General features: G+C 41.7%; 23 non-coding genes across 23 annotated transcripts; 12 read left to right on the top strand and 11 right to left on the bottom strand.

Moving 5' to 3' along the window:
- Positions 1-1,595: 1,595 nt before the first annotated feature.
- Positions 1,596-1,667, top strand: trnag-ucc (transfer RNA glycine (anticodon UCC)). Its single transcript has one exon. It is a non-coding gene; the product is annotated as a tRNA-Gly (tRNA).
- A 267-nt stretch (positions 1,668-1,934) lies between these two features.
- trnap-agg (transfer RNA proline (anticodon AGG)) lies at positions 1,935-2,006 on the bottom strand. The gene has a single exon. It is a non-coding gene; the product is annotated as a tRNA-Pro (tRNA).
- A 2,304-nt stretch (positions 2,007-4,310) lies between these two features.
- On the top strand, positions 4,311-4,382 carry trnag-ucc (transfer RNA glycine (anticodon UCC)). The gene has a single exon. It is a non-coding gene; the product is annotated as a tRNA-Gly (tRNA).
- Positions 4,383-4,649: 267 nt separating this feature from the next.
- On the bottom strand, positions 4,650-4,721 carry trnap-agg (transfer RNA proline (anticodon AGG)). The gene has a single exon. It is a non-coding gene; the product is annotated as a tRNA-Pro (tRNA).
- Positions 4,722-7,025: 2,304 nt separating this feature from the next.
- trnar-ucu (transfer RNA arginine (anticodon UCU)) lies at positions 7,026-7,097 on the top strand. The gene has a single exon. It is a non-coding gene; the product is annotated as a tRNA-Arg (tRNA).
- A 267-nt stretch (positions 7,098-7,364) lies between these two features.
- On the bottom strand, positions 7,365-7,436 carry trnap-agg (transfer RNA proline (anticodon AGG)). The gene has a single exon. It is a non-coding gene; the product is annotated as a tRNA-Pro (tRNA).
- Positions 7,437-8,429: 993 nt separating this feature from the next.
- On the top strand, positions 8,430-8,501 carry trnar-ucu (transfer RNA arginine (anticodon UCU)). The gene has a single exon. It is a non-coding gene; the product is annotated as a tRNA-Arg (tRNA).
- A 267-nt stretch (positions 8,502-8,768) lies between these two features.
- On the bottom strand, positions 8,769-8,840 carry trnap-agg (transfer RNA proline (anticodon AGG)). The gene has a single exon. It is a non-coding gene; the product is annotated as a tRNA-Pro (tRNA).
- Positions 8,841-9,833: 993 nt separating this feature from the next.
- Positions 9,834-9,905, top strand: trnar-ucu (transfer RNA arginine (anticodon UCU)). Its single transcript has one exon. It is a non-coding gene; the product is annotated as a tRNA-Arg (tRNA).
- A 267-nt stretch (positions 9,906-10,172) lies between these two features.
- On the bottom strand, positions 10,173-10,244 carry trnap-agg (transfer RNA proline (anticodon AGG)). The gene has a single exon. It is a non-coding gene; the product is annotated as a tRNA-Pro (tRNA).
- A 993-nt stretch (positions 10,245-11,237) lies between these two features.
- Positions 11,238-11,309, top strand: trnar-ucu (transfer RNA arginine (anticodon UCU)). The gene has a single exon. It is a non-coding gene; the product is annotated as a tRNA-Arg (tRNA).
- Positions 11,310-11,576: 267 nt separating this feature from the next.
- On the bottom strand, positions 11,577-11,648 carry trnap-agg (transfer RNA proline (anticodon AGG)). Its single transcript has one exon. It is a non-coding gene; the product is annotated as a tRNA-Pro (tRNA).
- A 993-nt stretch (positions 11,649-12,641) lies between these two features.
- Positions 12,642-12,713, top strand: trnar-ucu (transfer RNA arginine (anticodon UCU)). Its single transcript has one exon. It is a non-coding gene; the product is annotated as a tRNA-Arg (tRNA).
- A 267-nt stretch (positions 12,714-12,980) lies between these two features.
- On the bottom strand, positions 12,981-13,052 carry trnap-agg (transfer RNA proline (anticodon AGG)). Its single transcript has one exon. It is a non-coding gene; the product is annotated as a tRNA-Pro (tRNA).
- Positions 13,053-14,045: 993 nt separating this feature from the next.
- On the top strand, positions 14,046-14,117 carry trnar-ucu (transfer RNA arginine (anticodon UCU)). The gene has a single exon. It is a non-coding gene; the product is annotated as a tRNA-Arg (tRNA).
- Positions 14,118-14,384: 267 nt separating this feature from the next.
- trnap-agg (transfer RNA proline (anticodon AGG)) lies at positions 14,385-14,456 on the bottom strand. Its single transcript has one exon. It is a non-coding gene; the product is annotated as a tRNA-Pro (tRNA).
- A 993-nt stretch (positions 14,457-15,449) lies between these two features.
- trnag-ucc (transfer RNA glycine (anticodon UCC)) lies at positions 15,450-15,521 on the top strand. Its single transcript has one exon. It is a non-coding gene; the product is annotated as a tRNA-Gly (tRNA).
- Positions 15,522-15,788: 267 nt separating this feature from the next.
- Positions 15,789-15,860, bottom strand: trnap-agg (transfer RNA proline (anticodon AGG)). Its single transcript has one exon. It is a non-coding gene; the product is annotated as a tRNA-Pro (tRNA).
- A 993-nt stretch (positions 15,861-16,853) lies between these two features.
- Positions 16,854-16,925, top strand: trnar-ucu (transfer RNA arginine (anticodon UCU)). Its single transcript has one exon. It is a non-coding gene; the product is annotated as a tRNA-Arg (tRNA).
- Positions 16,926-17,192: 267 nt separating this feature from the next.
- Positions 17,193-17,264, bottom strand: trnap-agg (transfer RNA proline (anticodon AGG)). Its single transcript has one exon. It is a non-coding gene; the product is annotated as a tRNA-Pro (tRNA).
- Positions 17,265-18,257: 993 nt separating this feature from the next.
- trnar-ucu (transfer RNA arginine (anticodon UCU)) lies at positions 18,258-18,329 on the top strand. Its single transcript has one exon. It is a non-coding gene; the product is annotated as a tRNA-Arg (tRNA).
- A 267-nt stretch (positions 18,330-18,596) lies between these two features.
- Positions 18,597-18,668, bottom strand: trnap-agg (transfer RNA proline (anticodon AGG)). Its single transcript has one exon. It is a non-coding gene; the product is annotated as a tRNA-Pro (tRNA).
- A 993-nt stretch (positions 18,669-19,661) lies between these two features.
- Positions 19,662-19,733, top strand: trnar-ucu (transfer RNA arginine (anticodon UCU)). The gene has a single exon. It is a non-coding gene; the product is annotated as a tRNA-Arg (tRNA).
- Positions 19,734-19,787: the final 54 nt, after the last annotated feature.

Raw genomic sequence — 19,787 nt, 5'->3', positions numbered from 1 at the left:
TCTTGAACGCAATCAACTTGCCAGATTTAAAAATAACCTTACTGGGAAATCACACTTTGCAATAATCTGAGCACTGCGCCCAGAAAAATACGCGTTGCGATACAGACTAGACGTCATGTTGGGGAGATCTAAAATCGAAAATACTATGTAAATAATCCATTACCTTTGATTCTCTTCATCAGATGTCACTTCCAGGTATCACAGGTCCATAACGAATGTAGTTTTGTTCAAAAAAGCTCATCATTTATGTCCAAAAATCTCCGTCTCGTTAGCACATGATGTAAGCCAGCCGGACTTCTCGTCATGAACGAGGTGAAAAAATATATTTCCGTTCGTTCAAACATGTCAAACGTTGTATAGCATAAATCATTAGGGCCTTTTTTAACCAGAACATGAATAATATTCAAGGTGGACGAATGCATACTCTTTTATAACGTATTGGAACGAGGGTACCCAACATGAACTCGCGCGCCAGGTGTCTAATGGGACATCATCGTTCCATGGCTCTTGTTCGGTCAGATCTCCCTCCAGAAGACTCAAAACACTTTGTAAAGGCTGGTGACATCTAGTGGAAGCAATAGGAAGTGCCAAAATATTCCTAAGCCCCTGTGTTTTTTCAATGGGATAGGTTTAAAGTCAATACAACACATCAGGTATCCACTTCCTGTCAGAAAATGTCTCAGGGTTTTGCCTGCCAAATGAGTTCTGTTATACTCACAGACACCATTCAAACAGTTTTAGAAACTTTAGAGTGTTTTCTATCCATATATAATAAGTATATGCATATTCTAGTTACTGGGTAGGATTAGTAACCAGATTAAATCGGGTACATTTTTTTTATCCAGACGTGCAAATGCTGCCCCCTAGACCCAACAGGTTAAAAGAGAAACTGAAAAAATAAAACTTCAAAAAGAATGGAGCTCATTTATTTTGAGTTGACTGATGCATCAGTACGTGAATCAAAGTAAACGAATGTAAAAAATACCCATTCAAATCGATCAGTTTTCAACTAGAGAGATTGAGATGTGTCGTATCTGTCTCAAGCCTCCATAACTGTTTATGTTACACCTCCACATCTGCAATGAAAGGTGGTGGAGCTAGAGCGGTGTTAGTCAAACCATGTGACAAACCTATAATCGTTCTTCTCACAAAAACATCTGTAGCTTCTGAACCGTTTGATCTACAAATTCGTATGACCACTCCCTGGAAAGGGGAGACCCTCACGAACACGGTGGTGTTCTCAATTTATCTCTACGTCCCCCACAAGTGTCAGGGGACCCGTCTGAAGTCGGAACCCTTTATGTGCCAACTTCTGTTTGTAGAATCCAAAATCTTTGGGCAACAAACTAATGTGACCCCACTTGTCACAATGTTCTCAGTTTTGCCCTATGTTCCCCACAAGTGTCACGGGACTAATCTGAAGGTAACAGGTACTGATTAAAATGATAGATTTTTTAACCAGGGACCTCTCGCACCCTAAGCCATAATCGTACACTAACACCAACGATTCGTTTGGTCAAATAATTTTCACTTTCCACAAAAATGACGGTCAGGATATGAATCGATGTCTCCATGTTGCTAGCGAGCTTCACATAGCATTGGTGGTATAGTGGTGAGCATAGCTGCCTTCCAAGCAGTTGACCCGGGTTCGATTCCCGGCCAATGCAGAGCATGACATATTCACTAGTTTTAGGGGCTGGGTGTAATTTCAAGTCTATTACATTGGAATCAATCTTCGTGGAAGTACGATTTGCTCTTAGTTTTTGCAGGTTTTCTAAATGAAGTGCGACATTGAGCCAACTAGTGAATATCACAATAGATTAGCTGTCCATCACCTAAACCATTCAGCCACCTCGTCCTGCGCCCAAGAGGTGGCTGTTTGCGACCAGTGGCCTGAGATCTGCCTGTCTGAGCTTGTTAAAAGATCTGCAAAAGGGCTCATCCGGGATTTGAACCCAGGACCTCCCGCACCCTAAGCGAGAATCATACCCCTAGACCAACGAGCCTTACACAATAAGAAAATAGTTTTGCTTTCTGCGGCAATGACAATGAGGATATCCATTGTTCTTGTCCATGGTGCTTGGAAAGATTGAACCTCATGTGAGTGTTTGTGCTATACTTGTGAGCATAGCAGTCTTCCAAACTGTTGACCAGGCTTCAGTTCAAATCTTTTGTATTTCATCTGCTGTGTTTTTCACATTCTGTCTTCTTAAGCCGCGACAGCAAACTGATGATGAGTGTTGACAAATGAATATTGAGCAAAATGAGATCAATTAATATTTTAAAATATTTTAGTTTTACGGCGAAAGCATAAATTTAGAGTATGTTAGGACAGTACATTTACAAGAGTTGTGTGTAATGTTTTGTCAAGTCAAAGACAGGGTCACCAAAACCATAAAACCAGCTAAAATGATGCACTAACCTTTTACAATCTCCATCAGATGACACTCCTAGGACATTATGTTAGACAATGCATGCATTTTTAGTTCTATCAAGTTCATATTTATATCCAAAAACAGCGTTTTACTATGGCATTGATGTTGAGGAAATCGTTTCCCTCCAATAACCGGCAGTCAAGTCAGCATCACAAATTAAATAATTAAAATTAGAAAACATTGGTAAAATATTATATTGTCATTTAAAGAATTATAGATTTACATCTCTTGAACGCAATCAACTTATTATATTGTCATTTAAAGAATTATAGATTTACATCTCTTGAACGCAATCAACTTGCCAGATTTAAAAATAACCTTACTGGGAAATCACACTTTGCAATAATCTGAGCACTGCGCCCAGAAATATACGCGTTGCGATACAGACTAGACGTCATGTTGGGGAGATCTAAAATCGAAAATACTATGTAAATAATCCATTACCTTTGATTCTCTTCATCAGATGTCACTTCCAGGTATCACAGGTCCATAACGAATGTAGTTTTGTTCAAAAAAGCTCATCATTTATGTCCAAAAATCTCCGTCTCGTTAGCACATGATGTAAGCCAGCCGGACTTCTCGTCATGAACGAGGGGAAAAAATATATTTCCGTTCGTTCAAACATGTCAAACGTTGTATAGCATAAATCATTAGGGCCTTTTTTAACCAGAACATGAATAATATTCAAGGTGGACGAATGCATACTCTTTTATAACGTATTGGAACGAGGGTACCCAACATGAACTCGCGCGCCAGGTGTCTAATGGGACATCATCGTTCCATGGCTCTTGTTCGGTCAGATCTCCCTCCAGAAGACTCAAAACACTTTGTAAAGGCTGGTGACATCTAGTGGAAGCAATAGGAAGTGCCAAAATATTCCTAAGCCCCTGTGTTTTTCAATGGGATAGGTTTAAAGTCAATACAACACATCAGGTATCCACTTCCTGTCAGAAAATGTCTCAGGGTTTTGCCTGCCAAATGAGTTCTGTTATACTCACAGACACCATTCAAACAGTTTTAGAAACTTTAGAGTGTTTTCTATCCATATATAATAAGTATATGCATATTCTAGTTACTGGGTAGGATTAGTAACCAGATTAAATCGGGTACATTTTTTTTATCCAGACGTGCAAATGCTGCCCCCTAGACCCAACAGGTTAAAAGAGAAACTGAAAAAATAAAACTTCAAAAAGAATGGAGCTCATTTATTTTGAGTTGACTGATGCATCAGTACGTGAATCAAAGTAAACGAATGTAAAAAATACCCATTCAAATCGATCAGTTTTCAACTAGAGAGATTGAGATGTGTCGTATCTGTCTCAAGCCTCCATAACTGTTTATGTTACACCTCCACATCTGCAATGAAAGGTGGTGGAGCTAGAGCGGTGTTAGTCAAACCATGAGACATACCTATAATCGGTCTTCTCACAAAAACATCTGTAGCTTCTGAACCGTTTGACCTACAAATTCGTATGACCACTCCCTGGAAAGGGGAGACCCTCACGAACACGGTGTTGTTCCCAATTTGTCTCTACGTCCCCCACAAGTGTCAGGGGACCCGTCTGAAGTCGGAACCCTTTATGTGCCAACTTCTGTTTGTAGAATCCAAAATCTTTGGGCAACAAACTAATGTGACCCCACTTGTCACAATGTTCTCAGTTTTGCCCTACGTTCCCCACAAGTGTCACGGGACTAATCTGAAGGTAACAGGTACTGATTAAAATGATAGATTTTTTAACCAGGGACCTCTCGCACCCTAAGCCATAATCGTACACTAACACCAACGATCCGTTTGGTCAAATAATTTTCACTTTCCACAAAAATGACGGTCAGGATATGAATCGATGTCTCCATGTTGCTAGCGAGCTTCACATAGCATTGGTGGTATAGTGGTGAGCATAGCTGCCTTCCAAGCAGTTGACCTGGGTTTGATTCCCGGCCAATGCAGAGCATGACATATTCACTAGTTTTAGGGGCTGGGTGTAATTTCAAGTCTATTACATTGGAATCAATCTTCGTGGAAGTATGATTTGCTCTTAGTTTTTGCAGGTTTTCTAAATGAAGTGCGACATTGAGCCAACTAGTGAATATCACAATAGATTAGCTGTCCATCGCCTAAACCATTCAGCCACCTCGTCCTGCGCCCAAGAGGTGGCTGTTTGCGACCAGTGGCCTGAGATCTGCCTCTCTGAGCTTGTTAAAAGATCTGCAAAAGGGCTCATCCGGGATTTGAACCCGGGACCTCTCGCACCCTAAGCGAGAATCATACCCCTAGACCAACGAGCCTTACACAATAACAAAATAGTTTTGCTTTCTGCGGCAATGACAATGAGGATATCCATTGTTCTTGTCCATGGTGCTTGGAAAGATTGAACCTCATGTGAGTGTTTGTGCTATACTTGTGAGCATAGCAGTCTTCCAAACTGTTGACCAGGCTTCAGTTCAAATCTTTTGTATTTCATCTGCTGTGTTTTTCACATTCTGTCTTCTTAAGCCGCGACAGCAAACTGATGATGAGTGTTGACAAATGAATATTGAGCAAAATGAGATCAATTAATATTTTAAAATATTTTAGTTTTACGGCGAAAGCATAAATTTAGAGTATGTTAGGACAGTACATTTACAAGAGTTGTGTGTAATGTTTTGTCAAGTCAAAGACAGGGTCACCAAAACCATAAAACCAGCTAAAATGATGCACTAACCTTTTACAATCTCCATCAGATGACACTCCTAGGACATTATGTTAGACAATGCATGCATTTTTAGTTCTATCAAGTTCATATTTATATCCAAAAACAGCGTTTTACTATGGCATTGATGTTGAGGAAATCGTTTCCCTCCAATAACCGGCAGTCAAGTCAGCATCACAAATTAAATAATTAAAATTAGAAAACATTGGTAAAATATTATATTGTCATTTAAAGAATTATAGATTTACATCTCTTGAACGCAATCAACTTATTATATTGTCATTTAAAGAATTATAGATTTACATCTCTTGAACGCAATCAACTTGCCAGATTTAAAAATAACCTTACTGGGAAATCACACTTTGCAATAATCTGAGCACTGCGCCCAGAAATATACGCGTTGCGATACAGACTAGACGTCATGTTGGGGAGATCTAAAATCGAAAATACTATGTAAATAATCCATTACCTTTGATTCTCTTCATCAGATGTCACTTCCAGGTATCACAGGTCCATAACGAATGTAGTTTTGTTCAAAAAAGCTCATCATTTATGTCCAAAAATCTCCGTCTCGTTAGCACATGATGTAAGCCAGCCGGACTTCTCGTCATGAACGAGGGGAAAAAATATATTTCCGTTCGTTCAAACATGTCAAACGTTGTATAGCATAAATCATTAGGGCCTTTTTTAACCAGAACATGAATAATATTCAAGGTGGACGAATGCATACTCTTTTATAACGTATTGGAACGAGGGTACCCAACATGAACTCGCGCGCCAGGTGTCTAATGGGACATCATCGTTCCATGGCTCTTGTTCGGTCAGATCTCCCTCCAGAAGACTCAAAACACTTTGTAAAGGCTGGTGACATCTAGTGGAAGCAATAGGAAGTGCCAAAATATTCCTAAGCCCCTGTGTTTTTCAATGGGATAGGTTTAAAGTCAATACAACACATCAGGTATCCACTTCCTGTCAGAAAATGTCTCAGGGTTTTGCCTGCCAAATGAGTTCTGTTATACTCACAGACACCATTCAAACAGTTTTAGAAACTTTAGAGTGTTTTCTATCCATATATAATAAGTATATGCATATTCTAGTTACTGGGTAGGATTAGTAACCAGATTAAATCGGGTACATTTTTTTTATCCAGACGTGCAAATGCTGCCCCCTAGACCCAACAGGTTAAAAGAGAAACTGAAAAAATAAAACTTCAAAAAGAATGGAGCTCATTTATTTTGAGTTGACTGATGCATCAGTACGTGAATCAAAGTAAACGAATGTAAAAAATACCCATTCAAATCGATCAGTTTTCAACTAGAGAGATTGAGATGTGTCGTATCTGTCTCAAGCCTCCATAACTGTTTATGTTACACCTCCACATCTGCAATGAAAGGTGGTGGAGCTAGAGCGGTGTTAGTCAAACCATGAGACATACCTATAATCGGTCTTCTCACAAAAACATCTGTAGCTTCTGAACCGTTTCACCTACAAATTCGTATGACCACTCCCTGGAAAGGGGAGACCCTCACGAACACGGTGGTGTTCCCAATTTGTCTCTACGTCCCCCACAAGTGTCAGGGGACCCGTCTGAAGTCGGAACCCTTTATGTGCCAACTTCTGTTTGTAGAATCCAAAATCTTTGGGCAACAAACTAATGTGACCCCACTTGTCACAATGTTCTCAGTTTTGCCCTACGTTCCCCACAAGTGTCACGGGACTAATCTGAAGGTAACAGGTACTGATTAAAATGATAGATTTTTTAACCAGGGACCTCTCGCACCCTACGCCATAATCGTACACTAACACCAACGATCCGTTTGGTCAAATAATTTTCACTTTCCACAAAAATGACGGTCAGGATATGAATCGATGTCTCCATGTTGCTAGCGAGCTTCAAATAGCATTGGTGGTATAGTGGTGAGCATAGCTGCCTTCTAAGCAGTTGACCCGGGTTCGATTCCCGGCCAATGCAGAGCATGACATATTCACTAGTTTTAGGGGCTGGGTGTAATTTCAAGTCTATTACATTGGAATCAATCTTCGTGGAAGTACGATTTGCTCTTACTTTTTGCAGGTTTTCTAAATGAAGTGCGACATTGAGCCAACTAGTGAATATCACAATAGATTAGCTGTCCATTGCCTAAACCATTCAGCCACCTCGTCCTGCGCCCAAGAGGTGGCTGTTTGCGACCAGTGGCCTGAGATCAGCCTGTCTGAGCTTGTTAAAAGATCTGCAAAAGGGCTCATCCGGGATTTGAACCCGGGACCTCCCGCACCCTAAGCGAGAATCATACCCCTAGACCAACGAGCCTTACACAATAACAAAATAGTTTTGCTTTCTGCGGCAATGACAATGAGGATATCCATTGTTCTTGTCCATGGTGCTTGGAAAGATTGAACCTCATGTTAGTGTTTGTGCTATACTTGTGAGCATAGCAGTCTTCCAAACTGTTGACCAGGCTTCAGTTCAAATCTTTTGTATTTCATCTGCTGTGTTTTTCACATTCTGTCTTCTTAAGCCGCGACAGCAAACTGATGATGAGTGTTGACAAATGAATATTGAGCAAAATGAGATCAATTAATATTTTAAAAGAGAAACTGAAAAAATAAAACTTCAAAAAGAATGGAGCTCATTTATTTTGAGTTGACTGATGCATCAGTACGTGAATCAAAGTAAACGAATGTAAAAAATACCCATTCAAATCGATCAGTTTTCAACTAGAGAGATTGAGATGTGTCGTATCTGTCTCAAGCCTCCATAACTGTTTATGTTACACCTCCACATCTGCAATGAAAGGTGGTGGAGCTAGAGCGGTGTTATTCAAACCATGACACATACCTATAATCGGTCTTCTCACAAAAACATCTGTAGCTTCTGAACCGTTTGACCTACAAATTCGCGTGACCACTCCCTGGAAAGGGGAGACCCTCGCGAACACGGTGGGGTTCCCAATTTGTCTCTACGTCCCCCACAAGTGTCAGGGGACCCGTCTGAAGTCGGAACCCTTTATGTGCCAACTTCTGTTTGTAGAATCCAAAATCTTTGGGCAACAAACTAATGTGACCCCACTTGTCACAATGTTCTCAGTTTTGCCCTACGTTCCCCACAAGTGTCACGGGACTAATCTGAAGGTAACAGGTACTGATTAAAATGATAGATTTTTTAACCAGGGACCTCTCGCACCCTAAGCCATAATCGTACACTAACACCAACGATCCGTTTGGTCAAATAATTTTCACTTTCCACAAAAATGACGGTCAGGATATGAATCGATGTCTCCATGTTGCTAGCGAGCTTCAAATAGCATTGGTGGTATAGTGGTGAGCATAGCTGCCTTCTAAGCAGTTGACCCGGGTTCGATTCCTGGCCAATGCAGAGCATGACATATTCACTAGTTTTAGGGGCTGGGTGTAATTTCAAGTCTATTACATTGGAATCAATCTTCGTGGAAGTACGATTTGCTCTTACTTTTTGCAGGTTTTCTAAATGAAGTGCGACATTGAGCCAACTAGTGAATATCACAATAGATTAGCTGTCCATTGCCTAAACCATTCAGCCACCTCGTCCTGCGCCCAAGAGGTGGCTGTTTGCGACCAGTGGCCTGAGATCAGCCTGTCTGAGCTTGTTAAAAGATCTGCAAAAGGGCTCATCCGGGATTTGAACCCGGGACCTCCCGCACCCTAAGCGAGAATCATACCCCTAGACCAACGAGCCTTACAGAATAACAAAATAGTTTTGCTTTCTGCGGCAATGACAATGAGGATATCCATTGTTCTTGTCCATGGTTCTTGGAAAGATTGAACCTCATGTTAGTGTTTGTGCTATACTTGTGAGCATAGCAGTCTTCCAAACTGTTGACCAGGCTTCAGTTCAAATCTTTTGTATTTCATCTGCTGTGTTTTTCACATTCTGTCTTCTTAAGCCGCGACAGCAAACTGATGATGAGTGTTGACAAATGAATATTGAGCAAAATGAGATCAATTAATATTTTAAAAGAGAAACTGAAAAAATAAAACTTCAAAAAGAATGGAGCTCATTTATTTTGAGTTGACTGATGCATCAGTACGTGAATCAAAGTAAACGAATGTAAAAAATACCCATTCAAATCGATCAGTTTTCAACTAGAGAGATTGAGATGTGTCGTATCTGTCTCAAGCCTCCATAACTGTTTATGTTACACCTCCACATCTGCAATGAAAGGTGGTGGAGCTAGAGCGGTGTTAGTCAAACCATGAGACATACCTATAATCGGTCTTCTCACAAAAACATCTGTAGCTTCTGAACCGTTTCACCTACAAATTCGTATGACCACTCCCTGGAAAGGGGAGACCCTCACGAACACGGTGGTGTTCCCAATTTGTCTCTACGTCCCCCACAAGTGTCAGGGGACCCGTCTGAAGTCGGAACCCTTTATGTGCCAACTTCTGTTTGTAGAATCCAAAATCTTTGGGCAACAAACTAATGTGACCCCACTTGTCACAATGTTCTCAGTTTTGCCCTACGTTCCCCACAAGTGTCACGGGACTAATCTGAAGGTAACAGGTACTGATTAAAATGATAGATTTTTTAACCAGGGACCTCTCGCACCCTAAGCCATAATCGTACACTAACACCAACGATCCGTTTGGTCAAATAATTTTCACTTTCCACAAAAATGACGGTCAGGATATGAATCGATGTCTCCATGTTGCTAGCGAGCTTCAAATAGCATTGGTGGTATAGTGGTGAGCATAGCTGCCTTCTAAGCAGTTGACCCGGGTTCGATTCCCGGCCAATGCAGAGCATGACATATTCACTAGCTTTAGGGGCTGGGTGTAATTTCAAGTCTATTACATTGGAATCAATCTTCGTGGAAGTACGATTTGCTCTTACTTTTTGCAGGTTTTCTAAATGAAGTGCGACATTGAGCCAACTAGTGAATATCACAATAGATTAGCTGTCCATTGCCTAAACCATTCAGCCACCTCGTCCTGCGCCCAAGAGGTGGCTGTTTGCGACCAGTGGCCTGAGATCAGCCTGTCTGAGCTTGTTAAAAGATCTGCAAAAGGGCTCATCCGGGATTTGAACCCGGGACCTCCCGCACCCTAAGCGAGAATCATACCCCTAGACCAACGAGCCTTACACAATAACAAAATAGTTTTGCTTTCTGCGGCAATGACAATGAGGATATCCATTGTTCTTGTCCATGGTGCTTGGAAAGATTGAACCTCATGTGAGTGTTTGTGCTATACTTGTGAGCATAGCAGTCTTCCAAACTGTTGACCAGGCTTCAGTTCAAATCTTTTGTATTTCATCTGCTGTGTTTTTCACATTCTGTCTTCTTAAGCCGCGACAGCAAACTGATGATGAGTGTTGACAAATGAATATTGAGCAAAATGAGATCAATTAATATTTTAAAAGAGAAACTGAAAAAATAAAACTTCAAAAAGAATGGAGCTCATTTATTTTGAGTTGACTGATGCATCAGTACGTGAATCAAAGTAAACGAATGTAAAAAATACCCATTCAAATCGATCAGTTTTCAACTAGAGAGATTGAGATGTGTCGTATCTGTCTCAAGCCTCCATAACTGTTTATGTTACACCTCCACATCTGCAATGAAAGGTGGTGGAGCTAGAGCGGTGTTATTCAAACCATGACACATACCTATAATCGGTCTTCTCACAAAAACATCTGTAGCTTCTGAACCGTTTGACCTACAAATTCGCGTGACCACTCCCTGGAAAGGGGAGACCCTCGCGAACACGGTGGGGTTCCCAATTTGTCTCTACGTCCCCCACAAGTGTCAGGGGACCCGTCTGAAGTCGGAACCCTTTATGTGCCAACTTCTGTTTGTAGAATCCAAAATCTTTGGGCAACAAACTAATGTGACCCCACTTGTCACAATGTTCTCAGTTTTGCCCTACGTTCCCCACAAGTGTCACGGGACTAATCTGAAGGTAACAGGTACTGATTAAAATGATAGATTTTTTAACCAGGGACCTCTCGCACCCTAAGCCATAATCGTACACTAACACCAACGATCCGTTTGGTCAAATAATTTTCACTTTCCACAAAAATGACGGTCAGGATATGAATCGATGTCTCCATGTTGCTAGCGAGCTTCAAATAGCATTGGTGGTATAGTGGTGAGCATAGCTGCCTTCTAAGCAGTTGACCCGGGTTCGATTCCTGGCCAATGCAGAGCATGACATATTCACTAGTTTTAGGGGCTGGGTGTAATTTCAAGTCTATTACATTGGAATCAATCTTCGTGGAAGTACGATTTGCTCTTACTTTTTGCAGGTTTTCTAAATGAAGTGCGACATTGAGCCAACTAGTGAATATCACAATAGATTAGCTGTCCATTGCCTAAACCATTCAGCCACCTCGTCCTGCGCCCAAGAGGTGGCTGTTTGCGACCAGTGGCCTGAGATCAGCCTGTCTGAGCTTGTTAAAAGATCTGCAAAAGGGCTCATCCGGGATTTGAACCCGGGACCTCCCGCACCCTAAGCGAGAATCATACCCCTAGACCAACGAGCCTTACACAATAACAAAATAGTTTTGCTTTCTGCGGCAATGACAATGAGGATATCCATTGTTCTTGTCCATGGTGCTTGGAAAGATTGAACCTCATGTTAGTGTTTGTGCTATACTTGTGAGCATAGCAGTCTTCCAAACTGTTGACCAGGCTTCAGTTCAAATCTTTTGTATTTCATCTGCTGTGTTTTTCACATTCTGTCTTCTTAAGCCGCGACAGCAAACTGATGATGAGTGTTGACAAATGAATATTGAGCAAAATGAGATCAATTAATATTTTAAAAGAGAAACTGAAAAAATAAAACTTCAAAAAGAATGGAGCTCATTTATTTTGAGTTGACTGATGCATCAGTACGTGAATCAAAGTAAACGAATGTAAAAAATACCCATTCAAATCGATCAGTTTTCAACTAGAGAGATTGAGATGTGTCGTATCTGTCTCAAGCCTCCATAACTGTTTATGTTACACCTCCACATCTGCAATGAAAGGTGGTGGAGCTAGAGCGGTGTTAGTCAAACCATGAGACATACCTATAATCGGTCTTCTCACAAAAACATCTGTAGCTTCTGAACCGTTTGACCTACAAATTCGCGTGACCACTCCCTGGAAAGGGGAGACCCTCGCGAACACGGTGGGGTTCCCAATTTGTCTCTACGTCCCCCACAAGTGTCAGGGGACCCGTCTGAAGTCGGAACCCTTTATGTGCCAACTTCTGTTTGTAGAATCCAAAATCTTTGGGCAACAAACTAATGTGACCCCACTTGTCACAATGTTCTCAGTTTTGCCCTACGTTCCCCACAAGTGTCACGGGACTAATCTGAAGGTAACAGGTACTGATTAAAATGATAGATTTTTTAACCAGGGACCTCTCGCACCCTAAGCCATAATCGTACACTAACACCAACGATCCGTTTGGTCAAATAATTTTCACTTTCCACAAAAATGACGGTCAGGATATGAATCGATGTCTCCATGTTGCTAGCGAGCTTCAAATAGCATTGGTGGTATAGTGGTGAGCATAGCTGCCTTCTAAGCAGTTGACCCGGGTTCGATTCCTGGCCAATGCAGAGCATGACATATTCACTAGTTTTAGGGCCTGGGTGTAATTTCAAGTCTATTACATTGGAATCAATCTTCGTGGAAGTACGATTTGCTCTTACTTTTTGCAGGTTTTCTAAATGAAGTGCGACATTGAGCCAACTAGTGAATATCACAATAGATTAGCTGTCCATTGCCTAAACCATTCAGCCACCTCGTCCTGCGCCCAAGAGGTGGCTGTTTGCGACCAGTGGCCTGAGATCAGCCTGTCTGAGCTTGTTAAAAGATCTGCAAAAGGGCTCATCCGGGATTTGAACCCGGGACCTCCCGCACCCTAAGCGAGAATCATACCCCTAGACCAACGAGCCTTACACAATAACAAAATAGTTTTGCTTTCTGCGGCAATGACAATGAGGATATCCATTGTTCTTGTCCATGGTGCTTGGAAAGATTGAACCTCATGTTAGTGTTTGTGCTATACTTGTGAGCATAGCAGTCTTCCAAACTGTTGACCAGGCTTCAGTTCAAATCTTTTGTATTTCATCTGCTGTGTTTTTCACATTCTGTCTTCTTAAGCCGCGACAGCAAACTGATGATGAGTGTTGACAAATGAATATTGAGCAAAATGAGATCAATTAATATTTTAAAAGAGAAACTGAAAAAATAAAACTTCAAAAAGAATGGAGCTCATTTATTTTGAGTTGACTGATGCATCAGTACGTGAATCAAAGTAAACGAATGTAAAAAATACCCATTCAAATCGATCAGTTTTCAACTAGAGAGATTGAGATGTGTCGTATCTGTCTCAAGCCTCCATAACTGTTTATGTTACACCTCCACATCTGCAATGAAAGGTGGTGGAGCTAGAGCGGTGTTAGTCAAACCATGTGACAAACCTATAATCGTTCTTCTCACAAAAACATCTGTAGCTTCTGAACCGTTTGACCTACAAATTCGTATGACCACTCCCTGGAAAGGGGAGACCCTCACGAACACGGTGGTGTTCCCAATTTGTCTCTACGTCCCCCACAAGTGTCAGGGGACCCGTCTGAAGTCGGAACCCTTTATGTGCCAACTTCTGTTTGTAGAATCCAAAATCTTTGGGCAACAAACTAATGTGACCCCACTTGTCACAATGTTCTCAGTTTTGCCCTACGTTCCCCACAAGTGTCACGGGACTAATCTGAAGGTAACAGGTACTGATTAAAATGATAGATTTTTTAACCAGGGACCTCTCGCACCCTAAGCCATAATCGTACACTAACACCAACGATCCGTTTGGTCAAATAATTTTCACTTTCCACAAAAATGACGGTCAGGATATGAATCGATGTCTCCATGTTGCTAGCGAGCTTCAAATAGCATTGGTGGTATAGTGGTGAGCATAGCTGCCTTCTAAGCAGTTGACCCGGGTTCGATTCCCGGCCAATGCAGAGCATGACATATTCACTAGTTTTAGGGGCTGGGTGTAATTTCAAGTCTATTACATTGGAATCAATCTTCGTGGAAGTACGAATTGCTCTTACTTTTTGCAGGTTTTCTAAATGAAGTGCGACATTGAGCCAACTAGTGAATATCACAATAGATTAGCTGTCCATTGCCTAAACCATTCAGCCACCTCGTCCTGCGCCCAAGAGGTGGCTGTTTGCGACCAGTGGCCTGAGATCAGCCTGTCTGAGCTTGTTAAAAGATCTGCAAAAGGGCTCATCCGGGATTTGAACCCGGGACCTCCCGCACCCTAAGCGAGAATCATACCCCTAGACCAACGAGCCTTACACAATAACAAAATAGTTTTGCTTTCTGCGGCAATGACAATGAGGATATCCATTGTTCTTGTCCATGGTGCTTGGAAAGATTGAACCTCATGTTAGTGTTTGTGCTATACTTGTGAGCATAGCAGTCTTCCAAACTGTTGACCAGGCTTCAGTTCAAATCTTTTGTATTTCATCTGCTGTGTTTTTCACATTCTGTCTTCTTAAGCCGCGACAGCAAACTGATGATGAGTGTTGACAAATGAATATTGAGCAAAATGAGATCAATTAATATTTTAAAAGAGAAACTGAAAAAATTAAACTTCAAAAAGAATGGAGCTCATTTATTTTGAGTTGACTGATGCATCAGTACGTGAATCAAAGTAAACGAATGTAAAAAATACCCATTCAAATCGATCAGTTTTCAACTAGAGAGATTGAGATGTGTCGTATCTGTCTCAAGCCTCCATAACTGTTTATGTTACACCTCCACATCTGCAATGAAAGGTGGTGGAGCTAGAGCGGTGTTAGTCAAACCATGTGACAAACCTATAATCGTTCTTCTCACAAAAACATCTGTAGCTTCTGAACCGTTTGACCTACAAATTCGTATGACCACTCCCTGGAAAGGGGAGACCCTCACGAACACGGTGGTGTTCCCAATTTGTCTCTACGTCCCCCACAAGTGTCAGGGGACCCGTCTGAAGTCGGAACCCTTTATGTGCCAACTTCTGTTTGTAGAATCCAAAATCTTTGGGCAACAAACTAATGTGACCCCACTTGTCACAATGTTCTCAGTTTTGCCCTACGTTCCCCACAAGTGTCACGGGACTAATCTGAAGGTAACAGGTACTGATTAAAATGATAGATTTTTTAACCAGGGACCTCTCGCACCCTACGCCATAATCGTACACTAACACCAACGATCCGTTTGGTCAAATAATTTTCACTTTCCACAAAAATGACGGTCAGGATATGAATCGATGTCTCCATGTTGCTAGCGAGCTTCACATAGCATTGGTGGTATAGTGGTGAGCATAGCTGCCTTCCAAGCAGTTGACCCGGGTTCGATTCCCGGCCAATGCAGAGCATGACATATTCACTAGTTTTAGGGGCTGGGTGTAATTTCAAGTCTATTACATTGGAATCAATCTTCGTGGAAGTACGATTTGCTCTTACTTTTTGCAGGTGTTCTAAATGAAGTGCGACATTGAGCCAACTAGTGAATATCACAATAGATTAGCTGTCCATCGCCTAAACCATTCAGCCACCTCGTCCTGCGCCCAAGAGGTGGCTGTTTGCGACCAGTGGCCTGAGATCTGCCTGTCTGAGCTTGTTAAAAGATCTGCAAAAGGGCTCATCCGGGATTTGAACCCGGGACCTCTCGCACCCTAAGCGAGAATCATACCCCTAGACCAACGAGCCTTACACAATAACAAAATAGTTTTGCTTTCTGCGGCAATGACAATGAGGATATCCATTGTTCTTGTCCATGGTTCTTGGAAAGATTGAACCTCATGTTAGTGTTTGTGCTATACTTGTGAGCATAGCAGTCTTCCAAACTGTTGACCAGGCTTCAGTTCAAATCTTTTGTATTTCATCTGCTGTGTTTTTCACATTCTGTCTTCTTAAGCCGCGACAGCAAACTGATGATGAGTGTTGACAAATGAATATTGAGCAAAATGAGATCAATTAATATTTTAAAAGAGAAACTGAAAAAATAAAACTTCAAAAAGAATGGAGCTCATTTATTTTGAGTTGACTGATGCATCAGTACGTGAATCAAAGTAAACGAATGTAAAAAATACCCATTCAAATCGATCAGTTTTCAACTAGAGAGATTGAGATGTGTCGTATCTGTCTCAAGCCTCCATAACTGTTTATGTTACACCTCCACATCTGCAATGAAAGGTGGTGGAGCTAGAGCGGTGTTAGTCAAACCATGAGACATACCTATAATCGGTCTTCTCACAAAAACATCTGTAGCTTCTGAACCGTTTCACCTACAAATTCGTATGACCACTCCCTGGAAAGGGGAGACCCTCACGAACACGGTGGTGTTCCCAATTTGTCTCTACGTCCCCCACAAGTGTCAGGGGACCCGTCTGAAGTCGGAACCCTTTATGTGCCAACTTCTGTTTGTAGAATCCAAAATCTTTGGGCAACAAACTAATGTGACCCCACTTGTCACAATGTTCTCAGTTTTGCCCTACGTTCCCCACAAGTGTCACGGGACTAATCTGAAGGTAACAGGTACTGATTAAAATGATAGATTTTTTAACCAGGGACCTCTCGCACCCTAAGCCATAATCGTACACTAACACCAACGATCCGTTTGGTCAAATAATTTTCACTTTCCACAAAAATGACGGTCAGGATATGAATCGATGTCTCCATGTTGCTAGCGAGCTTCAAATAGCATTGGTGGTATAGTGGTGAGCATAGCTGCCTTCTAAGCAGTTGACCCGGGTTCGATTCCCGGCCAATGCAGAGCATGACATATTCACTAGTTTTAGGGGCTGGGTGTAATTTCAAGTCTATTACATTGGAATCAATCTTCGTGGAAGTACGATTTGCTCTTACTTTTTGCAGGTGTTCTAAATGAAGTGCGACATTGAGCCAACTAGTGAATATCACAATAGATTAGCTGTCCATCGCCTAAACCATTCAGCCACCTCGTCCTGCGCCCAAGAGGTGGCTGTTTGCGACCAGTGGCCTGAGATCTGCCTGTCTGAGCTTGTTAAAAGATCTGCAAAAGGGCTCATCCGGGATTTGAACCCGGGACCTCTCGCACCCTAAGCGAGAATCATACCCCTAGACCAACGAGCCTTACACAATAACAAAATAGTTTTGCTTTCTGCGGCAATGACAATGAGGATATCCATTGTTCTTGTCCATGGTTCTTGGAAAGATTGAACCTCATGTTAGTGTTTGTGCTATACTTGTGAGCATAGCAGTCTTCCAAACTGTTGACCAGGCTTCAGTTCAAATCTTTTGTATTTCATCTGCTGTGTTTTTCACATTCTGTCTTCTTAAGCCGCGACAGCAAACTGATGATGAGTGTTGACAAATGAATATTGAGCAAAATGAGATCAATTAATATTTTAAAAGAGAAACTGAAAAAATAAAACTTCAAAAAGAATGGAGCTCATTTATTTTGAGTTGACTGATGCATCAGTACGTGAATCAAAGTAAACGAATGTAAAAAATACCCATTCAAATCGATCAGTTTTCAACTAGAGAGATTGAGATGTGTCGTATCTGTCTCAAGCCTCCATAACTGTTTATGTTACACCTCCACATCTGCAATGAAAGGTGGTGGAGCTAGAGCGGTGTTAGTCAAACCATGAGACATACCTATAATCGGTCTTCTCACAAAAACATCTGTAGCTTCTGAACCGTTTCACCTACAAATTCGTATGACCACTCCCTGGAAAGGGGAGACCCTCACGAACACGGTGGTGTTCCCAATTTGTCTCTACGTCCCCCACAAGTGTCAGGGGACCCGTCTGAAGTCGGAACCCTTTATGTGCCAACTTCTGTTTGTAGAATCCAAAATCTTTGGGCAACAAACTAATGTGACCCCACTTGTCACAATGTTCTCAGTTTTGCCCTACGTTCCCCACAAGTGTCACGGGACTAATCTGAAGGTAACAGGTACTGATTAAAATGATAGATTTTTTAACCAGGGACCTCTCGCACCCTAAGCCATAATCGTACACTAACACCAACGATCCGTTTGGTCAAATAATTTTCACTTTCCACAAAAATGACGGTCAGGATATGAATCGATGTCTCCATGTTGCTAGCGAGCTTCAAATAGCATTGGTGGTATAGTGGTGAGCATAGCTGCCTTCTAAGCAGTTGACCCGGGTTCGATTCCCGGCCAATGCAGAGCATGACATATTCACTAGTTTTAGGGGCTGGGTGTAATTTCAAGTCTATTACATTGGAATCAATCTTCGTGGAAGTACGATTTGCTCTTACTTTTTGCAGGTTTTCTAAATGAAGTGCGACATTGAGCCAACTAGTGAATATCACAATAGATTAGCTGTCCATTGCCTAAACCATTCAGCCACCTCGTCCTGCGCCCAAGAGGTGGCTGTTTGTGACCAGTGGCCTGAGATCAGCCTGTCTGAGCTTGTTAAAAGATCTGCAAAAGGGCTCATCCGGGATTTGAACCCGGGACCTCCCGCACCCTAAGCGAGAATCATACCCCTAGACCAACGAGCCTTACACAATAACAAAATAGTTTTGCTTTCTGCGGCAATGACAATGAGGATATCCATTGTTCTTGTCCATGGTGCTTGGAAAGATTGAACCTCATGTGAGTGTTTGTGCTATACTTGTGAGCATAGCAGTCTTCCAAACTGTTGACCAGGCTTCAGTTCAAATCTTTTGTATTTCATCTGCTGTGTTTTTCACATTCTGTCTTCTTAAGCCGCGACAGCAAACTGATGATGAGTGTTGACAAATGAATATTGAGCAAAATGAGATCAATTAATATTTTAAAAGAGAAACTGAAAAAATAAAACTTCAAAAAGAATGGAGCTCATTTATTTTGAGTTGACTGATGCATCAGTACGTGAATCAAAGTAAACGAATGTAAAAAATACCCATTCAAATCGATCAGTTTTCAACTAGAGAGATTGAGATGTGTCGTATCTGTCTCAAGCCTCCATAACTGTTTATGTTACACCTCCACATCTGCAATGAAAGGTGGTGGAGCTAGAGCGGTGTTAGTCAAACCATGAGACATACCTATAATCGGTCTTCTCACAAAAACATCTGTAGCTTCTGAACCGTTTCACCTACAAATTCGTATGACCACTCCCTGGAAAGGGGAGACCCTCGCGAACACGGTGGGGTTCCCAATTTGTCTCTACGTCCCCCACAAGTGTCAGGGGACCCGTCTGAAGTCGGAACCCTTTATGTGCCAACTTCTGTTTGTAGAATCCAAAATCTTTGGGCAACAAACTAATGTGACCCCACTTGTCACAATGTTCTCAGTTTTGCCCTACGTTCCCCACAAGTGTCACGGGACTAATCTGAAGGTAACAGGTACTGATTAAAATGATAGATTTTTTAACCAGGGACCTCTCGCACCCTAAGCCATAATCGTACACTAACACCAACGATCCGTTTGGTCAAATAATTTTCACTTTCCACAAAAATGACGGTCAGGATATGAATCGATGTCTCCATGTTGCTAGCGAGCTTCAAATAGCATTGGTGGTATAGTGGTGAGCATAGCTGCCTTCTAAGCAGTTGACCCGGGTTCGATTCCCGGCCAATGCAGAGCATGACATATTCACTAGTTTTAGGGGCTGGGTGTAATTTCAAGTCTATTAC

The sequence above is a fragment of the Salmo salar genome, unplaced genomic scaffold, assembly GCF_965601325.2.
Source record: "Salmo salar unplaced genomic scaffold, fSalSal1 ptg000135l, whole genome shotgun sequence".
NCBI classification, from domain to species: Eukaryota; Metazoa; Chordata; class Actinopteri; order Salmoniformes; family Salmonidae; genus Salmo; species Salmo salar.
The sequence above is the reverse complement of the archived record's forward strand: the minus strand, read 5'-3'. Positions and strand labels throughout refer to the sequence as shown.